Source organism: Pectinophora gossypiella, chromosome 26 (genome assembly GCF_024362695.1).
Source record: "Pectinophora gossypiella chromosome 26, ilPecGoss1.1, whole genome shotgun sequence".
Taxonomy (NCBI): Eukaryota; Metazoa; Arthropoda; class Insecta; order Lepidoptera; family Gelechiidae; genus Pectinophora; species Pectinophora gossypiella.
In genome coordinates this window covers 2,186,404-2,203,273 of record NC_065429.1, presented here as the reverse complement: position 1 = coordinate 2,203,273, position 16,870 = coordinate 2,186,404, and the positions used below count along the sequence as shown (strand labels likewise).

The following is a 16,870-nucleotide window of genomic DNA, read 5'->3' as shown; positions in this document are numbered from 1 at the left end:
AAGACATTACAGGCTGATCACCTGATTGTCCAAAAGTAAGATGATTCGTGCTTAGAAGGCCCGTTAAGCCGTTGGTCCCGGTTACTACTTATTGATGTAAGTACGTAGTCGTTACATGAGTCATGTCAGGGGCCTATGGCGGCTAAATAATAATCTTTACATCAGGGTAAAAATAAAAAGTACTAAGTAAAAAGTACAAAGAACTTAACCTATTTTAAACGTCAAAACACGAAATTACTATGGAATTTGTTTGAAAAAGCACACTGTGACGTCATAGAAAAACGTGATAATCTGACTCTTTACGTTATTCTTGATTAAAATTTATAAGTATTTATTTATTAAGTAATACTACATCATATATATAAAACATTAAAAACTAAGACAATTACTAAAATTAAGACTTATATATATGACAATTACAGTGTACGGTCACGAGCATTAATATGTATACACTTTGGTACCATGTCACATTAACTTTTTTGACAAATTGAACTGTAAGTCTCACTAAATGTCAAATATGTTAGTGCGACAGAGTCCTAAAGTGGGTACATTATATTGCTCATGACTGTACATAGCATCTTACTTACAAATTAGTAATTAAATTGTAGTTGCTAGGTATGTTTATTAAGTAAGTAAATAGAAAAAAGAAAATGTTTATAGTTAGTTCTAGATATGTCTTTATTTAGTATCAGAATTTCATAATTTATCTTAAACCTAGTACATGAACGAATTGTCTAATTATGTTTTTGTTGAATAAATATTTTCCTTTCTTATCATTTCGAACAAAAACACAAAGAGTTTACATTATGGGGATTCAGTCAAACGTTATGGTCTTAAAGATAATACTATATATATAAATGTTATTATGGCTAATAGCATACTTGGGTAATGAGTTGGACATTGGACACTATGCTTGCTTTGAATCAGTTCTTAAATTTGTCTAAAAGTACACGCGAAAATTAAATTACCTAATAACTTTTCTATATTTTTACAATGCGCCGCAAACCCTTTCTCGATACTTTTAAAAAACATCAACAAGTTCTCAATAAAAACCGGCCCGATCCGCTCTTTACCACTTTTAACCGCTTTTAACTAGTTCAGAGTGGCGGGAAGGGGTTATAGAATTGATTTCAAGCAAAAAATTGTCGCCCAATTAGAAGTTTTTCCGTCCAGAAGTTTAAATAATTATTCGTTCTAGTGTTACAATAGGAAAGTTTCGTATTTTCAAACATTTCCACTTGATTTGGTCGGGTTACGGCGAATTTACCACCTTTTTCTTATTTAATGGGCTTAGCCGAAGGACTTTTTGCCTTGGTACCTACCTACCTCGCTATTTTTAGAATTACAGTGTTTTTGCCAGAAAAATGTATAGATAGATGTAAGCACTTAGTAATCTATATACTAGATATTATTAAGTAGGTAGTTATTTATTTTTTTTACCCACCTAATTATCAATTTTTTTTATTTAGGTAGGTACCCGGAAATAAAGTTAGAAAAGTGTTCTTACCATGAGAAAGATTTAAATATCCTAACTGTACAAACTAAACCATAATTTCGCCTGTAGAAGTACAGCCCGGCTAGCTCAGTCGGTAGAGCATGAGACTCTTAATCTCAGGGTCGTGGGTTCGAGCCCCACGTTGGGCGAATTGCTTTTTGATATTTTTTTATATTTTTTATGTCGATATTTTTTTATCTGGTTTACATAAACTAATACGTCCCACTGCTGAGCGCAGGCTTCCCAATCAACAGAAGAAAGGGATATGGAGTATTACTCGACCAAACGCTGCACTCGAGTTGTAATATTGTGAGGAGAACTAGTTACGTTATTTCGACATCTGTGTCACAGGGGGCGTAGCTCAGATGGTAGAGCGCTCGCTTAGCATGCGAGAGGTACCGGGATCGATACCCGGCGCCTCCAATCTGTGTGATTTTTTTTGATTCTTTCGAATTTATAAATTTTCAATCGTAATATCGTTTTGCATTGCAATGCCTTAGAATAGAATGTAATCGCAAGGCAAAAGCGCCGAAGTATGAATGAAAAATTTAAACTGAAATACTTTCTGTATCTGTCTGTGGTCGCATCAGACGCGTTCAAGTGAGAAAACCTGATAATCCAGAGGAATGGAGAAGAATTTTCTCAATAGAAGTGATAGACGATAAAAGTATAGGTACTTGTAATAATAATTCATAGAATGAAGAATAGTACTACAATAAAAATCATGTGCGTAGTTTCGCTACTTAACAATAGATGGCGGTAGTGTATTTTCATTACACAATTATAAATTTTTCGTTACATATTTTTTTTTTAATAAAACATAATATTAGATACATCATTATTATTATTATTACTCATAGGGTGTATGGAATTCTTTCTTTACATCCGTTTTACATCAAAATAATATGTAAAAACGTTTTTTTATCTGTGGATAAATCCGTCACGGTAGATTACCCGCGAAATGTGGATTGACAGGTTGATATCGGGTTTTTGGCGGGAAGTCTGACATTTGACGTTCAAAATGTCATTAGCGACGTATGGCGGGTTTTGATTTCTTTTTTTATTTTGTTTTTTTCTGGCAATGGTATTTTACCCTCGATCTGTCTCGTAATACACATTTTTTGTTCTATGTATGATTTGGGAAAAAAGGAAGAAAATACAATGTCGTGTGAGATTCTTACTGCTTTTATTGAAAAATGATGACTAAAGATAATACCAGGTTTGAAATATAGACGCGCCACGAAGGGAGATTCGCGTCGTAAATTCTGATTATTATTGTAATTGTTATTACTTGTCAGTTTAATTCCGTGGATTTTTTCCGTGGCGCGGACTATAGGGCGATCAGACTAAGATATTTTTTATTATTTTTTACGTGACTTGTAGTAGATTTTCTTTTGTAGTAGGGCTCAGCGATAAAAGTGGGGAAAGTTTCTGGGTTCTGAAGCGTTTGTTGTCGCGAGCTGATTGGCCGCCTCTATGGCTAGAGTAATCGGGTTGTCAGGATCGTATATCACGTCCTTTTCTCGGTTCAGCATAGGTTACCTATCAGTTATTGGTATTTAGCTACTCGACTGTTTAATCCCGACTTACTAACTATAAGTTATTAGTATTTTTGGTATCTCTTCGACCTCCAGCGGTTGGTAGAAATGGTAGACAATGTACCGCCTTAACTTTAATCTACAGTGGAAGTTCAAAGCAACTCTGTCTTTGAGGAGACTGCCTCGCGCATGAACTTGGGAGAGGGTCTATTGGAGTGAGTGTTGGGACAAAATTGACTCCAACTGAAATAGGAAAATAATTGCTGCTTGAGCAATAAGTCTGTTTGGTGTGTCTTTTGTGTTTTATATTTCTGTATTGTGTGTCTGATGTGCAACAAACTACCGTTTATTTTCTACAGATCTGTTGCTGCAAGTGAAGATTATTTTTAGTTTTTCTACACAATTCTGTATAAATGGATACGATGTAACACTTAACGTAAAACATGATTCTATGTTACTAAATCATGCGAATCTTATTTGGGTAATTCTCAAATAGTAAGTAAGGTAAAGCGGCCTTTTAAGAAACGATTTTATTACTACAATATATTCTCTTATTTGACAGAAAGAAAAAGTTTTATCATCACGAGTATGTTGGTTCAGACACAGTACAGACTTAAACGTATGCACAAAGAATAAGAAAGAAAATTATAATAATAACGCAACAAAAACACATAAGTAATACCGCGTTCTTACCGCGTTGAAATCAGGGATACGAGACTCCCGATATTTTAACATTCAAACCCGGATAAAATCCGGTATTATGTGTTTTAATTATGACAATAACCGTGTAAACCTAAAACGATGTAATAACACATCAATACAAAAAAAAACTTAGCATTCACGTAAATGTGTCGTGGGCATCCATTTAAATATTTTCGCCTACACACCCCGTCTGGCTACCAGAAGAGTGTGTTTACTCTCGTTACTTGAAATCGATATCTTATGGCGAGAGCAATGAATCATTATCGGCAGGTTAGACATCCTATTGCCTTCTAAATCTATCTTAAACAGAGAAAACCACACAAGATCCCTGTGTCAAATAAATAAGACGAATATTCAAAAACTATTATCAGCATAAACTAACTACTCAATTAAACGTGCACTTTGACAAAACAGTTAGAACAACTACCTAAAACTCGGCTTAGACAGCCACTAAGAACGCGATAGAAACTCCTGTAGCCTCTGACTGTTTAAGCTCCATATTTTGGCATAAATTCAGAACTTCCCCGGTTTAGCGGCGAGCTCGCAACTATGCGACTATTGAGAGAAGCGAAATAGTTGTCGCTTGGTATTTGCAGCGCCATCTACCGGCGGGTAGCGGACGTAGGCGTGATTTGTGGACTCCAATAAGGGTACTCTTCGTCTATGCCCGCTTTGTTCACAAAGTAACCGGGAGTAACTTATAATAATGTATAATTATTATGACTAGTTCTTTAGTTTATTACCATCTCATCCCAAGGAATAGATCAGTATGCACTCACGTTTGATATAGGCTATTTGTTAAATTGAGTGATAGAGTGGGGAACAGTGTGAGAAGATAAGATAGAGATGTGGTGTAAAAGACGATATAGTGACTAAGATTGAGAAGGGAACGTTAAGTTGGTTTGGACATGTAGAGCGGATGAAGGATAATAGAATTACGAAGCATTGATTGCGAGTGCTATGTACACCGTTATTGTCACACATATCAGTCAGAATACCTAGTTAAGTTGTGGAATAAGCTCAATATGTGTGATGTGGTTGTACTTTTTTTTTAACAAAAAATAAAAGCAGTATATTAAGGTGATGCGTTTCAGTCAGCTAGGTAACGCTGTGTCAGCAAATGGCGTTACTTCTGCAGTTTTCGTATTTTTTTTTTTAATTTATTCGTTTGGTGTTGAGTTTTGACCCGGTGAAATGTTAGTTGGCGAAATTTTTGTCAGTTCGCGAAAATAATACTAAAATAATACTATTTATCAGTTTTAAAACAATATTCCTCTATCCGTTTTCCTGTAGTAGTGCATCAACTTTTGTATGGAAAACGGATCACCTTAAGCGAAGGAAGACCTAGAAAGATGTACATTGACCAAATTGGAGATGTCCTTAGAAAAGGTTTAATACGACCTACTCTGAACCGGCGTGCGTGTATGAAACGATTAATGAATGTGGAGGAAGCGAGAGTAGTATGTCAGGATCGAAGCAAATGCGATTCCATAATCTCTGCTTACGAGTTTATGTTTGCATGAATGTTATCCGAATCTGAGGATCCGTGTTAATGAATAATAAGATGGCCGACCGCTTTAACTGACAACTGATGACGTCACTTGGACAGTATTTCCATGTAGATTTTGACGTCATTTTGACGTTTCGTAAAATGTATCTAATTTCAATAAGTTGCAAAAACATGAACATCACGCCTATATCCCCCAAGGGGTAGGCAGAGGTGTATTTATAATAAACGTTTCTTTCTTTCTTTCTATTGTATAGTTTTACGCCTAATCCTTGCCAGTTATGTTTGGGTACCATGTAATAGAGGGAGAGCCTGTTGCTATTAATCGGGCGCAAATATAAGCTTAGTTTGGAGATCAGAGTTCAACAAATAATTTGTACACCTTCTATATAGGCACTTAACTTAATTGCACATCTGTACAAATTTCTTTGATAATAAATAAATTAAAAAAAAAAATTATAGAAACCACGTGAAATTATTTATCTATGATCCAAACATGAATGCAAGCTCATAAAGTCGGAATTCAGTGGTAAAGAGCCCGACCCGAGATTCAAACCTGTGACACTACAATGCACATGTCACGCATTCTCCGAACTGGTGGGTTAAAATGGCCACATCGAAGTAATTCATCTAAGAAAACAATATCGCAATTTGACATTTGCGCATATAAAAGTAAGTGCGCAATGCAAACAAATGTCAAATAGCAATATTGCTTTCTTAGATGAATTGCTTCGATGTGGCCATTTCAACCCCCCTGCTCGCAATAGTGCAACGCTCACGTCCTACAAAAAGTCGATCAGAAATAAAATCGGTGTATCTCGACCGATCCGTTAATCTTCCGATAAATTTGTCAGAAAATAAATTTAAAGCTCATGTGAAGTTTACTTTATGTAAAAAAGCTTATTATAAGATAAATGACTACCTAAATGATAAAAATTTCTGGTATTGAATGTGTTCCTCTAGTTATATAACTTGTAATGTATATCCTCATTGGTTTTTAAAAGATGTGTTGCTGTTGCAGTTTCTTGTCATTTCTTCTCCTCAGCCATAACACCTTGCGAAATGACGTAAATTCAAAAATGTTACATTGACCTTCAACAAGTTTATCCATGATAATTACGTTGAATAAATGATTCTGATTTCTGATTTCCGATTATAGGTGAGAAATTGAACGTTCGGAAATCAGTCGGTCACAAAATCGGGCAGAAAAACCGGAGGAAAAATCGGCGCGATTATCTGTCCTACAAAACGTCTGACGTGCGCCCTTATGCTTGCTTGTCCTATAGTCCCTAGAGATCTGTCTATTTGTATTCCCAAAACAAGCTACAATAACAAATGCCGACGAAGCATAAAAGTCAGCTTGACATTCAAATCGAATTAGGACAAGCACCCCTAAATGTTAACCTTTATAAGCAAATGTCATCTAAAACTATACGGTCAGTGTTTAAAGCTGAAAGCAGACGAAAATTCTTCCGCATTGTAAGCAATTTTCAGCTTTTTTACCTTTGATGGGTTTCCTCTTGGCCCCAGACTTGCCCGAAGGTTACAAACTACTAAAGTAACTGCGCCGCAGGTTGAAAAAGATTGGTAACCACTGCTCTATATACTATAAAAACTATCCCATTTTCCTTCTCAAGGTCTAATTTATCTCTGTAACTACCAAATTTCATTAAAATCGGCTAAGTAGTTTCGGCGTGAAATATTTACTGGCACTTTTACAAGTTGGGTAAAATACCTGCTTGGTAATGCTGTTTTTGTTAAAATACAGGGTGTTAGATATAGTAACGAAATTCGATTGTGAGATGATATCAAATGAAATTTTAAAATAATTTAAAAAAGCACAAAAAAATTCTTGAATTTTCCGATAGGAAATTCCACTTGATATCAATTTAGTATCATGGCCTGAATCATCCGCCTCAGTCTGCGTTACGGTGTCACTAACACTCTGTATTAAGTAGTTCAACTCAACAATGTTGTCCTCACCAAGAAAAAAATCACCATAATTACATTAAAATCTGAAATTCTAATTAGAAAAAGAGCAATCTTAAAAAAAAACACAATGGCCCCTCTGATGCGTCTATTATTTCTCGAGTCATTCAAAGTCCTTTGTTAGTGCGAAGTGAAAAGGCCACTGCTTAGATTTTGTTTATCTGCTAAATTAAAACAGTCAAATGCAAACAAACCGAGAAATTGTATGGAGTACCTATTATAGAGAGACGCCATAGGAACATGGCCGGAAGGACCGAAACATGCACAAAACGAAACGTTCACTGAGGCAACGATCGTATAATAAAACCATCCACGTCATTCATTGCTTCTTTGGTATTACACAACCACAACTAGCGCTTCTGTTACTACGCAATGAACGGCGGGTAAAGCGATGTAGCCGTCCAGCCAGAAATGTCTTGGTTCGCTTCACACGCTTCCGGCAATGAGGGATTTTCCAGGCTACCTTACTCAAAAACAATATAGATGGCGCTGTATAGATTTTCCTTCGTTTGACCTTCCAATTACATGGATAACAGCCATATGCATCTTTTATCTTTGTTTTTGGATATAAATGATGAATCTTTTCTCTCAGACGACGCCCTGAGCCGAGGTTCCCAACTGGGCACCCTCAGGCCTGTTGTCTCAAACGTTGTACCGGGCGAGAGCCTTCAGCGCTCCCCATTTGTCCGGCCAAGTAGTTAATGCCATCTGCGGCAAATCTACAATAAGTCACGTCAAAAAAAAAAGATGAATCTTTTTATTACATCCAGGCACAATTACATCCACCATTATTATTCTGATCAAAATAAAGAGAAGCAATATAGCTAGCAACATAATTCTATACATACATAAACAGCCTATATACGTCCCACTGCTGGGCACAGGCCTCCCCTCAATCAACCGTAGGGCGTATGGAGCATACTCCACCACGCTGCTCCAATGCGGGTTGGTGGAGGTGTTTTTACGGCTGATAGCCGGGACCAACGGCTTAACGTGCCCTCCGAAGCACGGAATCATCTTACTTTTTCGCACAATCAGGTGATTCAAGCCTGAAAAGTCCTTACCAAACAAAGGACAGTCTCACAAAGTGATTTCGACAATGTCCCCATCGGGAATCGAACCCGGACCTCCAGATCGCGAGCCTAACGCTCTAACCACTAGACCACGGAGGCTGTCGTCGTTCTCGTAATTCTATACATAATGTGATCCAAATATCAAGCGACAACCATTTTTATAATGTTTCTGCCAATAAATTGTATTTCGGAATAAATATGTACCCGAGTAATGAGAAAATAGGTAATTATCATGTTAAAGCTGAACAACGCCATCTATATTGTATTTGGTGAACGTAGCCTGGCAAGTCGATCATTTGTGCATATCTACGTTGTTTTTATGATCTGTGGGAGAATCGTATTGATATTTATATATCTTTATAGTTCATCTACCACCACCACGTTGGTCTTAAGGTGTGTCCAAACATTGAGCAACAAGAGCGCGGCAGCAACACGCGGCATTTGTAGGACACATTTCTGCCGCGCTCTAGTTTGGACAAAGCCAACTAATGTTTGCGCGGCAATACTGCGCGGCACAACCAAGATATGCCGCGCGCTTCTGTTGGCATCAGAACTAAAATGAAAGCGGTCGCGTGCGTCGTCGACGTCCAAACACAATTACTGCCGAATGTTGACTAAGAATGCTCGCGCGCGGCAGCTAGCCAGAAGCGTTCGCGCGCGGCTGTCGTCTAAACAGAGCGCGGCGGGCCGCGCGCGGCAGCCGCGCTCGATTGCCGCTCGATGTTTGGACACACCTTAACAGAAAGCTCGGTGAGGCGTGGGTACTTAGTTCATCTTGCGATGGATGTACTGACTACCCCAAATCGTAATTAAAACACATAATAACGGGTTCTTACCGCGTTTAAAGCAGGGATATGAGACTCCCGATATTCCAATCTCATCAGTCATCCCGTGATCATGGCACTTGCAACAGTGTCGAAATATCGGGAGTCTCATATCCCTGCTTTAAACGGTAAGAACCCGATATTATGTGTTTTAATTATGATAATAACCGTGTAAACTTAAAAAAATGTATACCCCAAATCACACGGGACATAGTTGTGAGCTTATGTCTTATGCAAGAATAGATCTGATTAGATTATGCTAAGGTATAATTTTCATCAATTTTACTTTATATAGTAGTAAATTACATTAAATTGTAATTTGATTCAACCCCATATTTTTATGTTTGACGACATTTCAATATAGAACTGTGTGATGAAAATTATGGTTTTTATGAGTACACATGTAATTTGTTACTCTTCTGTGTCATTCTCTGGTGTCGTCAGAGTCAATTGAAGGATTATGGCCTTCTCCAAGATAAAAGTTAGCCTCAACAGACTAGATGTTGTTTTTATATCATGAATGTTGTGTTCACTTGTAATTGGCTTACACATAAGTACTGTTTTACTTTGTATAATTATGACCTAACTAAATGTTATAATGTGCATAGCTGTAAGCAATCCATAAAAAAATAAATAAATAAAAAAGAAACTATACAGGGTGTTAGTGACATCTGTAAATAACCGGACCTGTCAAATCTTCAGGTTAGGTTATGCTACATTGTTTAAAGTTTACGCGGTTATTATCATAATTAAAGCACATAATAACGGATTCTTACCGCGTTTAAATGGGGATATGAGACTCCCATATCCCCATTTAAACGCGACAAGAACCCGTTATTATGTGCTTTAATTAGGTTATGCTATGGCATAAACAGCCAATCAATCAATAATTCTTTTTTGCACTAGGAATTAAGTATAGGACATGTACAAAAGAATAAAATAAGCATAATAGGCGGCAATACGTCCCACTGCTGGGCACAGGCGTCAGCTCAGTCTACTGGAGGGGGTATGGAGCATACTCCACCACTTTGCTTCACTGCGGGTGGAGGTGTACTACTTTAGCAAATTTGTTCTTCCCATTTTGCCTTCGCGTCGTTAACACTTAGGATTGTAAAATATGACACAAAATGAATTGCAAGCGTTTTAATTGATAGCAAACGGTGTCCAAATTGTTCCAGGGCCCTTCCGTCAAAGCGATTAGTAAACCCTTTGAAATATGAGTGAACTTTATTAAGGGCTAAAGACAAATTTTGTTAAAGTGAAATTTCATCTTATTTAAACGCCATCTTGATTTATGCTTTCGGAAAAGATGGCGTTGTTCAGATAATAGAGCCTTTGGCAGCCGAAGTTCCCCGAATGGAAGGGACGTTATTTCTTTTTCATCATGTTATTTTCTAAAATAACATTACACGACGAATTTATTAAAAGCATCATAGATGGAAAGCTAGAAGGAAAGCGAGGAAGGGGAAGACTAAGAAGAGCTTATATGGAACAGATTAAAGAAAAGGTTAACGTCGTGTCTTATAGGGAATTCGAGGAATTGGCCTTTGATAGACTGGAATGGAAAATGCTACACCGACAAGAGCGTGGCTCTTAAATTGATGATCTCCTCAGGTCAATCGCCAAAAAGGTAATCTAGAAATGGAAGCCAGTCCTAGATCCTAGATCAATCTTACTTTTGTTTTCGACTCATCTACCTAGCATTATCCCGTTTTTTTCACAGGGTCCGCTTACCTAACCTGAAGATTTGACAGGTCAGGTTTTTTTTGAACGAGGGAAAACCAGCCCAATACAGGTTAGGTCACATACCCCCGAAAATGCATTTCTCGGGAAAGTGGGTTTCCTGACGACGTTTTCCTTCACCGCTGAGCACGTGATAACAATTTATAATCCAAACATGAATTCGAAAATGAATTTATTTTCGATCATTGGTTTAGGCCTGAGCTGGAGTCGAACCTGCGACCTCAAAGTGAGAGGCAAGCGTTCTACCAACTGGGCTACCACAGTGTTAGGTGCCTATATTAATATTAAAGTAACTTCACTGGCTGCGGTTGATTAAGCAACCCTGTTAACGACTAGGTTCGGTGTAAGTTACAAGTCCATCAACCTAGGTAATAGGCAGAAAATTAGTCCTAGATAGAACGGCCATTTTATAATTCAATATTTAGTCTATGACCAGGGGGGTTAAAAAGGCCACACCGAAGCAATAAATAAATTAAAAAACGCTAATCTTGAAAAAGAAACTTATTATAAGATTAATGATTACCTAAATGATAAAAATGTCTGGTATTGAATGTGTTCCTCTAGTTATTAAATAACTTGTAATGTACCCTCATTGATTTAAAAGATGTGTTGCTGTTGCAGTTTCTTGTCATTTCTTCTCCTCAGCCGTAACACCTTGCGAAATGACGTGAATTCAAAAATGTTACATTGACCTTCAACAAGTTTATCCATGATAATTACGTTGGATAAATGATTCTGATTTCTGATTTCTGAAGCCAGTCTGAGATGAGCAAAAATCAATTTAATTTTACTTTTCGACTTATTTCGAATTTTATTTAATTTACGATTTAAGTAACAATGAGTACGACGTTTGACAGCTTTTATTGATGACGTAACAGGACAGTATTTCCATACAAACTCCGATGAGAACTTTCGTTTTGACGTTTCGTAAAAAGTATCTCATTTGACTAGGTTGTCAAATAGCCTTTTCATGTAAGAAAGCAATATTGCTATAACATTTGTTCTTCTTTCGTGTGGGTTGTGAGGTGGATTACCAACCCCATCAACCCTGGTATCAGGGTTATTATTGAGCCGCCATAGGCCCTTGACATGACTCATGTAACGACTATGTACTTACATCAGTAAGTAGTAAGCGGGACCAACGGCTTAACGTGCCTTCCGAAGCACGGATCATCTTACTTTCGGACAATTAGGTGATCAGCCTGTAACGTCCTAATTAAACTAGGGATCACAAGTGATTTTTGTGATTTGTCCCCACCGGGATTTGAACCCAGGATCGGATCGTGAGCACAACGCATAACATTTGTTGATACTACGCGCTTACTTTTATAAGCGTAAGTATCAAATAGGCTACTTTTGTTTTTTTTTTTCAAGTATTTTTTAAATTGTTAAGCTATCTTACACAAGTCGGCCATTTTGTCGACTAGTCGACGTCAGTGCACCTCTAGTGTATACATATATGAAAATAACCCCTTAAAAACATTAGAGTCAAAAACGCCTACATAAGCTCACGACTGTATCCCATTTGGGGTAGTCAGAGGTACATCCATCGCAAGATGAACTAAGTACCCACAGCTCACCGAGCTTTCTGTAAGACCAACGTGATAGGTGAGCCGTATCGCCTGTAATGATCGAGCCAACTGTGTCAATGAAAAACAGTTTTCATACAAAAATTCGCACAATAAAAATTCACCTTACTCATTCCAAAACACTTAACGTGACGACTGTACCCCGACGGCCTTATTGATCCAGCATCCAGCTTGGGGCGCATAGCACCTTCTTCCACACAACGATTGCCGGTCATTGAACTTATGACCCCTTGTATAATCTCCTGACAATAAAGTTTAATATTCGATTGAAAGTTTGTTATGTTTTCAATTTTCATCATCTCTTTTTCACAAGGTCCGCTTACCTAACCTGAAGATTTGACAGGTCCAGTTTTTTTACAGTAGCGACTGCCTGTCTGACCTTCTAAAAACCAGCCCAATACAGGTAAGGTCACATACCTCCGAAAATGAATTTCTCGGGAATGTGGGTTTCCTCATAATGTTTCTCTTCACCGCTGAGCACGTGATAATAATTTTTCAAATTCAAATTCAAAAATATCTTTATTCAGTAGGTAACATAGTTACACTTTGAATCGTCAATTTTTACGTAACGAACGTCTCATCCGCCTAAAACTACTGCAGCTTCTCACCACCTGTATAGCCGGGGAAAAGAAGCCGCAAGAAAAACCTCGGCACTTTTATGATCCAAATATGAATTCGAAAAACAAATTCGACAATTTGTTTTGGCCTGTGCTGGATTAGAACCTGCGACCTCAAAGTGTGAGGCAAGCATTCTACCAACTGGGTTACCACGGCTAAAGACCCGAAATTTGTACTTAAGTGTTATTCAAGATGGCGCCACAACAGGATCACAAGCTGACAACACGAGGATCTCTCTTGCTAGAAGATCATGACATGTCCTTACGCAGTTCTTCTATCGTGTGGGTTGTGAGGTGGAGTACCAACCTCATCAACCCTGATGTCAGGGTTACTATTGAGCCGTCAAAGGCCCCTGACATGGCTCATGTAACGACTACTTACTTACACCAGTAAATAGTAACCGGGGCCAACGGCTTAAAGTGCCTTCTGAAGCACGGATCGTCTTACTTTCGGACAATCTGGTGATCAGCCAGTAATGTCCTAAGCACAGTAATTATTGTGATATGTCCCACCTGGGACCTCCGGATCGTGAGCCCAACGCTCAACAACTGGACCACGGAGGTCGCTTACGCAGTTAGGAACTTAAGAACAATCAAAAGTCAAATAGTCGTTTTTATTTTTCAACTCGGAAATTTTGTCGTCTATGGCTGTATGTACTCGTACCGGACATTATTGCAACGTGTGACGGCAACCGCAAATGTTTAAAGTCCCGCTGTCGAGAACCAATCTTGGTTGTACTTGCCAGTTACTCGCGCGATGCGGATATGCTTAACGCCCTGGCTCATGACAACCCGGACGTTGACCTGTACAGCTGTTCGGTGGCCAAATCCACAGATGTGGCATTTCGCTATGGATCTAGTCTTCTTCTTATCGTGTGGGTTGTGAGGTGAAATACCAGCCTGATCAACCCTGGTGTCAGGGTTATAATTGACCCGCCAAAGGCCCTTGAAATGGCTCATATAACGATTACTCACTTACATCAGTAAATAGTAACCGGGGTACGGCTTAACGAGCCTTCCGAAGCACTGATCATCTTACTTTCGGACTAATCTGGTGATCAGCCTGTATGTCCTAACCAAACTAGGGATCACAAAGTGATTTTTGTGATATGTCCCACCGGGATTGGAACCCAAAGCCTCCGGATCGTGAGCCCGACGCTCAACCGCTGGACCACAGAGGCCGCTTGTTCTAGTTAAAATAATAATAATTCTTACGTCTTATATATATATGTGTTTGTTTCAGTCGAAATAGTTTTTACTGTTCTTAATGGCTGAATGTAAAACTGTAAAAATAAAATAAATAAAATAAAAAGAATCAGCAAACCCCCATATAATAGTATCGTGCGGTTTACAGTCCTTACAGAAAGGGAATTGTGTAAAAAAAATTGAATCTCAGTCGTATTAGTTTACCCCATCAATCTATGGAGTGATTGAATTTCCATACATAAATATTTTATGAAGCCCTTACAAGCCGTTTTGGCCAATATTACGTTGCACTATAGACGGGACTTTAGGCTGCTTTTCCACCAGAGCTGTGCGAGGTAGCTAAGCGGTGTGCGAGGAAAAAAATCTACCAATAGAATCACTTCATTTACTTAGCCTCGCTTAGCTCAGCTCTGGTGGTAAAGGGTTTAGCGAAGCGAGGCCATTCTACATACAAAACACGCGAGAAATGTGTGCGAAGGACCGCACATTTGCGCATTTTGACAGCTCCGCTACACTTCATCGTACGAGAAATTTAACCTCGCACAGGTATGGTGGTTTTTTTTTTTGACGTGACTTAATGTAGATTTGCCGCAGATGGCATTAATTACTTGGCCGGCCAAATGGGGAGCGCTGAAGGCTCTCACCCGGTGGAGGTATGGTGGAAACCCCTACACATTTCCACAGCACAGCTAATCCTCGTACGACACATTTTACTCGCACAGCTCTGGTGGAAAATCAGCCTTCGTTTCCTACTAAGCTTGTTGATCGAAAACGATACAGGGTCCGGATTATAAAATCGTAAGTAAAAACATCGATGGTTGTAACATCGAATTATTTGCATCGAAAGGTCACTACAGCGAAGGTGCTTAGTATCGAAAGGCAGGCAAAGTGGACAGAAAGACATACTAGTCCTAAGACAGATTATGATAGTTATAAAATTATAACAATTTCTTTCGATACTATTCTAAAGGGGTTTACTGGTTCATTTTAGTTGAAGTTGAAATATAAAGACAGACCATTTAACTAGTTCTGTTTTTGTAAAGTTGTGACCAACTTAACGTTGGTCCCGGTTACTACATACTCATGTAAGTAAGTAGTCGTTACATGAGCCATGTCCGGGGCATTTGGCGGTTCAATAGTAACCTTGACACCAGGGTTGATGAGGTTGGTATTCCGCCTCACAACCTACACTTTTAATTAATTGTAAACTAAATTTTTAAGTATTCAATTTACTTTTAAACTATATTTTGTTAATGTTAATTATGATAAATTCTTGTGTTCCATTACCAAATTGCTGCAGTAAAAGAAGTAAGAAGGAGTTTCCCTGGAGATATGAAAATATTTATCCCTCGAGACATTATCATAGGTACCCAAACAGTGATTTATACTGCATTTTTGTATGAATAATTTATTTTACTCAGAATGTATGATATTATCCCCTGCCCAGAGATACGGGTGAAGACCTCAACGGTTGCTGTACGGTAATGCAGGACGGAAGGGACAAGTCACAGGGACTGTAACCTGGAATCTGACAGAGGGCAGCAGTAACTGTCAGTACTATTCAGAGGCGGATAGGAGTCCTAGTACGGCTTTGAAATAGACTACTCTGGGCGCCATCCCACTCGCGTCAGACAGAGTACTGCGGGGCGGAAGGCAAGAGGGAAACCACTGCCCTATTTTTTTCTAAAAAAGTAGCATGGAGAATGCTACACCGACAAGTGCGTGGCTCTTAAATTAATGATGTGTTGTAATATTTAGATTTATTCCACTTCTATGCTAGGTCGAATTTTTTTTCTTTTTGCGTGACTTATTGTAGATTTGCCGCAAATGGCATTTACTACTTGGCCGGACAAATGAAGAGCGCTGAAGGCTCTCACCCGGTACAACGTTTCAGACAACAGGCCTGAGGGTGCTCAGATGGGCGCGAACCTCTGCTCAGGACGTCGTTTGAGAGGAAAAACATTTGAAAGAATCAATCAATCCTAGTGGGTCGATAGCGATAAAGTTCAGTCACTGAAGCCAGCGAATTATTTGTAAACAGTGGTGGACTAATGGACTATTAGTTGTCATAATTATAAAATATATGTTTATGTAAGTGTTTTTGGTCTATTACAGAAACGACGTGTAAGCAGGAGGTCTTAAGTGCAACCAGTTAATTTATTACTTTGCAAGACACTGATTGGACTTTTGCAGAAGATGAATTCAGTTACGCTTTCAGATGAGCTATATTGAAGCAATTCATCTAAAAAGTAGGTAATAATTGCAGTTTGACCTTTGCGCATACAGAAGTAAGCGCGCAAATGTCAAATTGCAATATTGCTTGTTAGATGAATTGTTTCATTGTGGGTTATTTACGCCCTCTGAGACTGAGGTAATAAAAACGAAGAGCTGCAAGTTTAAAACCAATTCGATTCGACTTCATGAGTCTGAATTCATGTTTGGGTCGTATATAATTCATATCACGTGGTTTCCACGATTTGTGCCCGGTTAATGGCAAAAGGCTCACCCCTATTATGTGGACTTGGAAGTTAGCTAGCAGTCATTTATGATGAAGCCCTTCTTCTATCGTGTGGGTTGTGAGGTGGAG

The 16,870-nt window shown here is 38.5% G+C and overlaps 2 non-coding genes across 2 annotated transcripts; both read left to right on the top strand.

Moving 5' to 3' along the window:
* The first annotated feature begins 1,571 nt into the window (after positions 1-1,571).
* Positions 1,572-1,644, top strand: Trnak-cuu (transfer RNA lysine (anticodon CUU)). The gene has a single exon. It is a non-coding gene; the product is annotated as a tRNA-Lys (tRNA).
* Positions 1,645-1,845: 201 nt separating this feature from the next.
* Positions 1,846-1,918, top strand: Trnaa-agc (transfer RNA alanine (anticodon AGC)). The gene has a single exon. It is a non-coding gene; the product is annotated as a tRNA-Ala (tRNA).
* The last annotated feature ends 14,952 nt before the right edge of the window (positions 1,919-16,870 follow it).